Raw genomic sequence first — 12,529 nt, 5'->3', positions numbered from 1 at the left:
GCATTGAATAGTTTCGTTGATCCAACACCTGCTGATGTTTCGCTTGAACAGCTGTTCTTTAAACTGAAATTACATGATCCTTTTGTCAGCATAGGTGTAATTTACTTACCACCAGATCGTAAGAGTGATCTAGTCAGTGCAAACAACCATGTGCGACCAATTGATGCTGTTTTTTCTTGCTTTGGAAGTAATGACTGCGCATTATTGTTTGGAGACTACAATCAGTCTGGCCTCATTTGGGACACACATGACAATGTCGCACCAGTAGTCAACGTACTTCGATCTTACATTTCTACCGCTTGTGCTGCGCTATTAGATGGATTCAACTTCAACTGTCTCACACAACGGAAAACCGTTATGGTCGTATCCTGGACTTTGTCTTATTGAATGAGACTGCACTTGCCGACTGTCAGATCCGCGAACCTGCCGAATCCATCTCTGTGATTGATGCAAATCATCCACCAGTTGAAGTTATTATCAGTCTGCCGAAACCTGTTATTTTTGAGGATATCCCGAATGATCTTGCTTTTGACTTTCACCGAGCTGATTTCTTGGGACTTGCATCAGCACTTCTTCATACAGATTGGCATTCACTTGAGGATACTCCGCCGTTGAATATTTCACTGCCGTGATTAATGCTCTCATGACTGATTATGTTCCTTTGCGTAGGCCAGCTCGTAAGCCACCGTGGGGTAATGCACATCTACGATATCTTAAACGGCTCAGATCTAAGGCACTTCGATTGTATTGCCGTACACGCTGTCGTTTCGCCAAATATCATTTTGCGCAAGCGAGTAATAATTATCGATCTTATAACCTTCTCTTGTACAAACGCTACTCCATTCGAACACAAGCAAACCTGCGCAGTAATCCCACACAGTTTTGGAAATTTGTGAACTCCAAGCGGAAGGAGAACGGCTTACCTACTGATATGTTTTTGAAGGAGCAGACTGCCAATCTGGCTTCGGAGAAGTGTGACCTATTCGCTACTCACTTTAAAAGTGCATTCAATGAAACAATTTCATCTGCAGATCAAATTGCGCACGCTTGTAGAGACACTCCATTAAATAATTGTCCTTTGAGAAGTTTCACTGTTACAGATCGGCAGGTTATTGCAGCAATCAACAAGATAAAATATTCAGTCACTCCTGGTCTTGACGGCATACCTTCATGTGTTCTCAAGAAATGTGCGAATGTACTAATTTTACCACTGACAACTCTATTCAACAGTTCATTTGTGCGAACCTTCTGACTGCAATTTTTCTAACTTATAACCATCGGATCGATCTGAAACATATCGGAAAAAGAGAAGCGAAATAAATAACTCCAAGCAACAGCGTAGCCAAGAGAAGGTTTCGGGGTTTAACACCATACAACCCCGCCCCCCATCATTGTTCATTGGCATTAGGATTAGCGATAATAATTCAAATCAAGGATACTACTGGGAAGTCACCTTTAGAAAAAGTCGATGTCGAAGTAAAATTTGGAACTATGCACGCATGCATTTCAGAGATAGCGTGATATCAGAAGCTGCGATTTCATTTCAACGCTTTTTTGTGAAAAGGGCGATACTTACAAATGTAAACATAAGGCTTTTTCATACATGCGAATGAGGGCTTTGAAACGCAACAAATTAACCTAAAAATTTTGATTCTACGATATTGCTTTCTTAAACTACAGCAAAAAATACAACGGGCGAAACTGCATTTTTGTTTGTTTATTTAAAGTTTCGCCCTCCACGCTCCATGAAAACAAACAGGGCGATACTTTTTTTGCTAGCAGTTTAGAGGCGAAACTGTTATTTTCGTATTTTTTTAGGATTATCAAGCTGATACCAGCTGTAAATAGTAACAATGATCGCTATTGAAAAAACCCGGACGAAATCGGTGGTGTAGAACGGTAGTTATCGTAAAAAACCGTAAGAGCGATACTTCAATGCTGATAGGTGGGACCGAAAAAGTAAACAATCGCCAAAGGGGCGATACTATCATTTTGTCAATTTCAATAGCAAAAACAAATTTTAATTTAATAATTTCAAATACTTTATGAAGTTTTGGGTTTCGATCACTGAATCATGCAATCTAGGATGTAAAAACACAATGGTTCTTAAATATGAAATAAAACCAAGTCTGGAAATATTCACTGTTGATTTTCTTTGAATGGTATCACTGCTAGTATCGCCCTTTTCAAGAAAAAGCGTTGATTTCTCAGTTCTCAGTCGCAATATAGATTAACAATTTATATGTTTTTATACAACTTTGACGAATACCTTTCGAACAAGCTATAGATTGTTGAAATCGGACTAGTATCAAAAGAGATATTTAACATTAAATGCGGACGAAAGATTTTTATCATTTCCCATTGCCAGAAATATGACCAAAAACATGTAATCTATTATTAATGCCAAAACAGCTTATTTTAGGTGAATAGCATCTTCGGAGAATATAATGGAGGTAATATGCCCTTTCTTTTGGTATTGTGCTTTTGCTGATTAATCCCCCTATGAGTGAGATATTTTCACAAATTTTCTTGTAAGTGATTATATCGAAATGATGCCTTCAGCAAATTTGTAGCTCTTACTTTTGCGAATAACTTTAATGAAGACTTCAAATATCTATTTTGAATAATTTAAAATTTATGGCTTGTTGTTTGTGGATTACTCTTTGTCGCCTATTTATTGTGCAATATACTGCCCATGATCGCAAATCAGTCCCATAAAGATAGGGAATCCCATAAAAAACGGGACAAATATGCGATCATATAGTTACCAGCAAGCTTCCGTGCTGATCGGTCGATACATCTCGAACGCGTTAATATCGAAAGTTTGCTCACAAACTATACTATACGGTTTATTTTTCTACTCTCATTGGTGCTTCTAAGCACAGTGCTTTTGCAATCGACGCGAGTGTGTTTCTCTGTGATGCGGGAAAATACATTTCGCGTGGACTATTCACAGTTCCCAAAACACCTTTCCCATGATGTGATCCTAAAGTTCATTGGGAAAGAACTCGGTCACACGCGCGAAAACGTGCTTCAGATCCAGCCAAGCAGGAGGCTGGGATGTACCTTCTTAAAGGTCAACAGCCTTGCCCTGGCTGAGAAAATCGTGGAAGAACACGATAGCAAACACGAGTTCGTTTTCGATGGCAAATCGTACAAACTGCGGATAACCTTGGAGGACGGAGCTGTGGAGGTGCAAATATTCGACCTTCCCGAAGACATCACCAGTGAACAAATCGCTGTCTTCCTCGCCGAGTATGGTGAGGTTCTCAACGTTCGTGACCTCCTGTGGGATAATCGCTACGGTGCCTTCGAAGGCGTGAAGACTGGTGTTCGTGTTGCTCGGATGGTGGTGAGGAAGAACATCCCTTCACTCGTGACGATCCAGGGGGAGGATACCGCGGTTGGTTACAAGGGGCAGCGGCAAACCTGCCTTCACTGCCGCGAATTTGCACACATTGGCATCCCATGTGTGCAAAACAAAAAACTGCTCGTGCAGAAATTGACAGCCGACCGATCGTATGCAAATGTCACGAAAATGTCAGTCCAACAAAAAGGACCGGCAAAACTGAACAAGCCGAAGCTGGCCGACACACAACTACCGTCGGGGTCGAAGCCCTTGGCACGAGACTCGGGTCCACTTGTACAACCGCGTGAACCTATCGAGACACGGTCTATAGTTACCCAGCAGAAAAATATAATGGCTCCCCCCGCCGCGCCAGTAGCGACTCAACAGAAAACTTCGGCTGCGTCCACAGTCAACCAACCGTCGACCGTAAACCCACTCGGCATCGTCGGCCTACAACGCAAAACTGATGGCAACGAAACAGACAGCTCACAAGCATCTCAAACTTCAGGACTACATCAGCTGCAATATTGGAACTATTAACATCAACACGATCACCAATACAACCAAACTAAATGCCCTTCGCACTTTCGCTCGTTCGATGGATCTTGACATCATATTCCTACAGGAGGTTGAAAACGAACAGCTCACCTTACCCGGCTACAACGTTATCTGCAACGTCGATCATGCGAGGAGAGGAACGGCAATTGCTCTTAAAGAACACATTAAATTCTCGCACGTAGAAAAGAGCCTGGATGGGAGATTACTCGCCTTACGTGTAAACAACATCACGCTGTGTAACGTGTATGCCCCGTCGGGATCTGCTCAACGTGCCGAGCGAGAGCAGTTTTTCAACACAACGATCGCTTACTATCTTCGTCACCACACCGCACACACCATTCTAGGAGGCGATTTTAACTGCGTGTTACGGGCATGCGACGCAACGGGGAGCAACTCTAGTCCTGCTCTACAAGCCACCGTTCAGCAGCTGCATCTTCATGATGTATGGCAGCAGCTCCGACCACGCGAGATCGAATACACACACATCACGCACAACTCTTCCTCCCGACTCGATCGCCTATACGTGAACGCAGCCCTTCGAGATCAGCTGAGAACGATTGCGACCCATGTCTGCTGTTTCTCGGATCACAAAGCCGTCACTATGAGAATTTGCCTTCCTCTTCCCGACAGAGCACATGGTCGTGGTTTCTGGTCCCTCCGTCCTCATCTCCTGACCGACGAAAACATCGACGAGCTTCAAATACAGTGGCAGTATTGGACTCGCCAGCGTCGAAATTTTCCGTCATGGATGGAATGGTGGCTGTCGTGTGCAAAACCTAAAATTAAATCTTTCTTCCGATGGAAATCAAAAATTGCGTTTGATAATTTCTATCGCGAGCAGCAGCGACTTTACGGTTTACTGCGCCAGGCATACGACAACTACCATAGCAACCAGTCAATGCTGACCACCATCAACCGACTGAAGGCAGAAATGCTTTCACACCAGCGGCGCTTCTCTGAGATGTTCGTCAGAATCAACGAGACGTACGTGGCGGGTGAGCCGATCTCAACCTACCAGCTGGGAGAGCGAGAGAGGCGAAGAACAACCATCGAGCGACTACGAAACGAGAGAGACGAAATCATTGATGACTCGGTCACCATACAGAATCACATGGTCGAATACTTCACCGGCCTGTATGCGCGTGGCGAAGTGGAACAACAAGAAGACGACGGCCCCTTCCAGTGCGAAAGAATCATCCCAGAAAATGACGCTACTAACGAAGCCACTATAGACGAAATAACGACGGCTGAAATCTTGTCTGCCATCCGTACCAGTGCATCCAAAAAATCACCTGGTCCTGATGGACTGCCGAAAGAATTTTATCTGCGTACATTTAACGTCATCCATCGTGAGCTAAACCTAATCATGAATGAGGCTATTCGATCCAATTTTCCGGCACAGTTCGTTGATGGGGTGATCGTATTGGTGAAGAAACGCGGTTCAGGGGATACTGCGCGTGCATACAGGCCGATAAGCTTAATCAACTGCGACTACAAAATACTCTCTCGAATCCTGAAGCAACGACTCGAAAATGTTCTTCGATCTCACAATCTGTTGACTGACTCGCAAAAGTGCTCAAACTCTACCAGGAACATCTTTCAGGCCACCCTGGCACTCAAAGATAGAATTGCTCAGCTGAAAACAAACAAGCGGAGAGGCAAACTGGTGTCGTTCGACCTCGATCATGCATTCGATAGGGTAAGTCACCATTTTCTGTTCCACACCATGCGTGCGCTGGGATTCAACACGGCTCTGGTTGAGTTGCTTTCTCATATAGCAGCAGCGTCTTCGTCTCGACTGCTAATAAACGGACACCTCTCCGCACCCTTCCCTATACAGCGATCGGTCCGTCAAGGTGACCCATTAGCTATGCATCTGTTTATTATTCAACTTCACCCGCTACTAAAACGATTAGAACAGGTGTGTGGAGGAGACCTGATCGTCGCATACGCGGACGACATCAGTGCCATCGTCAGCAACGCAGAGCAGCTAAATGAAATGCGGGCTTTATTCAGGCGGTTCGAACAAGTCTCAGGAGCCCGGCTGAATGAAGCAAAAACAACGGCAATTGACGTGGGTCTGACAACGAATCCCATAACAGTGCCATGGCTTCGTACGGAAAGCAGCATAAAAATTCTCGGTGTGATTTTTGCGAACTCAGTCCCATTAATGGTGTCCTTAAACTGGGACATTCTCGTGACAAATTTTGCTCGACTAGTCTGGATTCACTCGTTGCGTCGTTTGGTTTTACACCAAAAAGTAACGTTGTTGAATACTTTCATATCATCCAAAATGTGGTACATGGCAGCCAACCTTCATCCAAAAACAGCGCACGTGGCTAAGCTAACTGCTACCATGCGCTCTTATCTATTTCGCGGCTTTTGTGCGACGGTACCGATGCAACAACTGGCGCGTAGTAAGGATGACGGCGGCTTAAACCTGCAGCTACCGGCGATAAAATGCAAAGCACTGCTAATCAATCGCCACCTACACGAGATCGAATCCCTTCCCTTCTATAATTCCTACCTTAACCAAGCGAATCCTCCCCAAGCAACTTCTCTTCCTTGCCTAAAAATTATAATGGACAATATTACAACCCTTCCCTTCCAAATTCGCCAACACCCCTCCGCCGATCAAATTAGTCGGTTATATATTGAACGTACCGACAGAGCTAAAGTTGTAGCTGCCAGCCCCGGGGCAAATTGGAGACGAATATGGAGGAATATATCCTCCCGTGGGCTACTGCCTGATCAGCGCAGTATCTTATATATGTGGGTAAACCAAAAAGTACCGCACAGGCGTTTACTACACACCATGAGACGAGCAGATGGAGAAAACTGTATTCACTGTGCAGAGCCAGTCGAAACCATACAACACAGATACTTTCAATGCATACGAGTGCGTGATGCCTACACACTGTTTCAGCAAAAGCTACGCATACTGACTGGAGCGCGGCGCATCCCATATGATGAACTGCTAAGGCCTTCGCTAGAGCGAATTGAGACAACAACGAAAACAATGATACTGAAACTGTTGTATTGTTACATTTTGTTCATTGAAAAAAATCAAGGAAATAGGGTAGATGTAGATAATTTGAACTTTTACTTTCAAACCCAATGCTGAAAATTTGTACTGTTAAGTTAAAACTTTGAAACAAATCAAGAATTGACAAATAAACGTATTTTATAATAAAAAAAAAAAAAAATCATGGGTAGTATAGTAATAATCCATTGAAATAAGCCAAATATTTTTTCGATAAAACGAATTTTGTATTTCATTTTTCTATCTACAACCGCCAGAAATAATCACCGAACACTTCCAAGTTGTCTGGAAGGAACTTGATAACTTATCAGTGCAAAAATGTTCATTTGTGCGAACCTTCTGACTGCAATTTTTCTAACTTATAACCATCGGATCGATCTGAAACATATCGGAAAATGAGAAGCGAAATAAATAACTCCAAGCAACAGCGTAGCCAGGAGAAGGTTTCGGGGTTTAACACCATACAACCCCCGCCCCCCATCACACCCAAAAAAATATTGGGTTGAAGTTGAAAATTTATTGATGCAGACTGATTTAATTCAATATTACAATAGCAATTATCTGATCCGTAGATTGATAACCTGTTGTTGTAAACATCATGAGAACTTTTGATAAATTGTCGGAATGAGGTCCTCCTGATATGTAACTGATCAATTGGTCTTGATTTCACAGTTGTCTAATAGCATCAATATCAAATTCCTGCATGAAAACATTCCAATAGAAAATTCCAGAGTTCTGTAATCAATCATAATCCTCAGTTTTATTTTCAAATTGAGCTCGTTTTTATAGAGATGTACTGTAATAAGGGTCTTTATTTAATAGAAAGCGAAGTTAAAATTGATTTAATGTCTATGAAACATAGAACTGCTCACCAAAAAAATGCATAACTTTCAACATTTGCTAAAAATGTTTTTGTCTTTCTCATTCACTCTAAAATTCGTCAATCTAATCCCGACCCGGAGGGCCGAGTGTCATATGCCAATCGACGCAGTTCTTCGAGATCGGAAAATGTCTGTGTGTGTATGTGTGTGTGTATGTGAAAAAAAATCAAATTTGTATTTTTGATGCCAAATGACTTCAAAATGCATGAAACATTGAGATGTTTGACAAAAATTGACTTTTTTGGACTTTGGTACATTTTTGCCTTTCTCATATAGAAAGGTTATGCAATCACTCGAAAAATCGTGAATCATACCGGCCCGAGGGGAATATGCAGTGAGGGGTTGCTACTTTAAAATTAAAACTAGTTAAAAATTTCTTAACAAGTTGAAAAATTTCGGCAGGACCTGGACCTCCCGGATCTTTCTTCATGATCCGCCGCTGGTTTCAAGTGATGTTTCAGTATCACATAATATCTCAAGATCGTGGCTGTCGATCCATTGTATGTATGTGCAAATCGTACTGAACATGTAATATTCATTTCCACCATTGTATTGAACATAACCAGCCATGGAATCGTAGTCTGGACAAAAGAGATAAACACAATTGCACCACTAGGTGGATTAAAACAGGTTTTTATTTTGGGAATGCGTCGAGTTGAGACGAAAACGTAATATGATTAATAACGAGGATAACACTTTCCGAATGTAGAAAGAAATTTATGAAAAATGACGATTTCCATTCGACTCTAGCAGTTCCTGATCGATTTTGATGAGCATTTAAATTTTGTTATATGACCAATTATATGTATAGGTCAAATGTTTAAAAACAGTAATTTAAGGTCAAGATAGCAGCATTTTGAAACCGCCAATTTCGGAGGTTTAGTATCTTCGATGAGTTTTACAAACGTTAAACAGCGCATCATCTGATAAAACAATTTTGACGGTATATCGTCCAAGAAGTATTTATGGTGAATTTTCTCAGGTTAGTATTCATGACTACAATAAAGTCTCAACAAATTCGCTAAAGACACGAACTCTGTTACTATTTTCTGAAAAAATAATTCTGCATAATTTAAAACTTCAAAAATTACGGTTTCGGAATTATGCCGTTTGGACAGTATGATCGATTTTCACCAAACCCCCACGAAACCGAATTTCTGGCTACGCCGCTGACTTCAAGTAAGTAGAAACAAAGTCGTTCTACACTCGTTCACAAGAAACTTCTTCGAATGCTGAATATCTATTATAATACATTGAAACCCCGATTTTATCAGCCAAATATGAACATATGTTCGCTGGGCTCTAGCAGACGAACAAGACTGAATTCGAGTAAATCCTTTCTTGAGCATGTTTTCCTTATCATGAAGATGGAAATATGCAAAAATAAAAAGTTCATCGTTATCAGAAATAGTTATCAGACTACATCAAGGGACGGGAAGAATATTTTAACAGCTTCAGTTTATTATAAAGAAAAAAATAGCCCGATTTAGTCAATGTCCCCATTTTGTCAGCCTAAAATACACCATGAGATTGATAAAAATGGGTTTTTATTGCATCGAACTACAACAAGTTTTAGGTAGCTTTCAAGGGGTTATTTTATAGACTTCTTCCAAAATTTGGCGAACCTATTCCAATTCGTATACCAGTTAATTGGTATACTTAAGGGTTTATATGTTGCAGATAGAGAAAAATCGAAATTTTCAGCTTTTTTCCTACACAATATTACGAAAGCATATTAAAACATTTTTCCAAATAAGTTTATGAAAATTATAAACTATTTGAAATTTTTTAATAGTTTTATTTTTTATTTAACCGTGATTTTTTAATAAATAGTGACCATCGCTTCACAACGTAGTCTATTTTTCATGGCTTACGGTGAGCACGATCTCTCGAATTGCTGAACTGAAAATTATGGAATAGAAATTAATTTTTAGTATTCTTTACAGATTTAACTCGCCGCGCAGCTCTGAATTATACCCGCTGGTGCCCTAAGACGATTTCGCTAGATTTTCAGAGCACTGTGCACCCAGTGCATTAACGCAAGTGACGGAAGGTTATCGAAAAGTTTCGTGAGAATGAAAATTCCAGTAATGATGATGATTTTCCCAAACGGTTCGTTTTCGAGAGGTTTTTATTTGTTCATTGGCATTAGGATTAGCGATAATAATTCAAATCAAGGATACTACTGGGAAGTCACCTTTAGAAAAAGTCGATGTCGAAGTAAAATTTGGAACTATGCACGCATGCACTTCAGAGATAGCGTGATATCAGAAGCTGCGATTTCATTTCAACGTTTTTTTGTGAAAAGGGCGATACTTACAAATGTAAACATAAGGCTTTTTTCATACATGCGAATGAGGGCTTTGAAACGCAACAAATTAACCTAAAAATTTTGATTCTACGATATTGCTTTCTTAAACTACAGCAAAAAATACAACGGGCGAAACTGCATTTTTGTTTGTTTATTTAAAGTTTCGCCCTCCACGCTCCATGCAAACAAACAGGGCGATACTTTTTTTGCTAGCAGTTTAGAGGCGAAGCTGTTATTTTCGTATTTTTTTTAGGATTATCATGCTGATACCAGCTGTAAATAGTAACAATGATCACTATTGAAAAAACCCGGACGAAATCGGTGGTGTAGAACGGTAGTTATCGTAAAAAACCGTAAGAGCGATACTTCAATGCTGATAGGTGGGACCGAAAAAGTAAACAATCGCCAAAGGGGCGATACTATCATTTTGTCAATTTCAATAGCAAAAACAAATTTTAATTTAATAATTTCAAATACTTTATGAAGTTTTGGGTTTCGATCACTGAATCATGCAATCTAGGATGTAAAAACACAATGGTTCTTAAATATGAAATAAAACCAAGTCTGGAAATATTCACTGCTGATTTTCTTTGAATGGTATCACTGCTAGTATCGCCCTTTTCAAGAAAAAGCGTTGATTTCTTAGTTCTCAGTCGCATTGGAAATTTGAGTAAAGTATAAACTTCAAATCGATTAAAAAAAAATCGATTTTTTTGGCTCAGTACAATATATAACCCCTTTAGGAAAATTCAGTTTTCCCACCACAATTCAGATATTTTATTAACAGAGCATTAACAATAATTCGTCTGTATGTCTATTTTATGGGCCATTTTTTCGCTTTCCCATTGATTTGGTTTGAGATTTCTAGCACTGATGTTGTCCTATGCTGATTTGAGCGATTCTCTGAGTCCTGCCACTATTCCATGTAGTATGTGTTATCAAAAACATCGCGAAGCATCAAGTTCTAAATGTTCTCAAACGATATAATATCCGAAGAGAGTGATAAGAGTTATAAGAAATGTCTCATCACTCTGTTAGGTGGATTAAAAGCGTTTTTACTTTTTCTTTACTTTTTAGTATTAACCTGTTTTGTTGCATTTTTTCCTTGTATTTTTATTGTTAAGTTATTATTGTTATTGTTAAGTTCTGGATTGTGTATTCAATTGAAAAGATAAGGGGTTTTTATGCCAATTTGAGAATAGTTAATGTTTCACTCAAATTGGCTTTTCCCCATTCATTAAGACCAACCAGGTCAGATGATAAATAAAATAAAATAAAATAAAATAAGTCTATGATAAATTCTCTGACCGCGATTTTAGCCTGTTGCTGTCTTTCGGCTGCTAGTCATCACCAACTCTGTTTTATGGTGGGCAATCGTCTCCGCGATGAGTGCCTCCACCTGTTCTAGTAATTATCCGATTACTTGGAATACCACATCATCCGCGAAACCGAAAATCTTTGGAAAGGTTAAGCTTCAATAGTCCATCGTACACTGCGTTCCACCGCATCGAGCCAAGAAACGTCAGTTGTAGTTGTCATTCTCCCTTGTCTGTCTCGTAGATTAGTGTTCGGTACTGAAAGTAGCTCTAGAATATCCTGCAGAGTTACTTGTGCTGTACAGCGAATGGGTGATTGCTTCCCAGCTAGTACTAATGAAGCATTCTTCACGCCTAAGGTAACCACCACGAAACAGTGATATCCTTATCTCTGCTGTCTCCACAGCTCCCACAACCGTTCGGATGGAATTCACTGTAGACCTGCCTATGAGGAAGCCGAATTACATGACATACCGTTCTCATGGTCTGCGTACTTGGTTAGCTTGTTCAGAATTACTATCTCTAACAGTACCAAGGGATATATTGACTACGCTGAAAGATCTCCATGTTTTCCCGGCATCGGAAGCAACATCATCTTCTGTCGCTTCCAGTTATCGGATTGTTCTGAACATATCCGGGTTCTCATGTATCGCTTCACTTTTATGGCTTTCGCCATCTCGATCAGCTGTTTGTCGGTAAATCGAGCTTCTTCTTTGTGATCATCCTCCTCACTGTACGGTGAAAATTGGTTCATGTTGTGGGAAAAATCTTTCAATGGGACCTTCGTCTTCTCCGAAGACCTTTCAGGAGGTGCAGCCGAGTCTTTTATCTTTGTTATGTCAACTCTGTAGGTGCCTCCTCCAGAATTCGCGTTCGCATTGTGGCAAAGCTCCTCAATGCAGGCTTTCTTGTTCAGCTTGACAGCTTTGTTGGGAGCGGTTCTTGCATCTCATTTCCCTCTTTAGATGTCATTACGAGCCCTCTGAATTTTTTATTTTAAATATTTTTGACACGGCTCAATACGTTAGCACAACTGAGCCTTTCGTGTTTTTACAATATGTAAAAAAAAAA

General features: G+C 40.5%; 1 protein-coding gene across 3 annotated transcripts in view; it reads right to left on the bottom strand.

Annotated features, from left to right (window-relative positions):
- Nucleotides 1–12,529, bottom strand: part of LOC131683083 (integrator complex subunit 3 homolog) — an 891,455-nt gene that overhangs the window by 144,695 nt on the left and 734,231 nt on the right. The window lies entirely within an intron of this gene.

Source organism: Topomyia yanbarensis, chromosome 2 (assembly GCF_030247195.1).
Source record: "Topomyia yanbarensis strain Yona2022 chromosome 2, ASM3024719v1, whole genome shotgun sequence".
Taxonomy (NCBI): Eukaryota; Metazoa; Arthropoda; class Insecta; order Diptera; family Culicidae; genus Topomyia; species Topomyia yanbarensis.
Note: the sequence above shows the minus strand (reverse complement) of the source record. Positions and strands in the feature narration are given on the sequence as shown.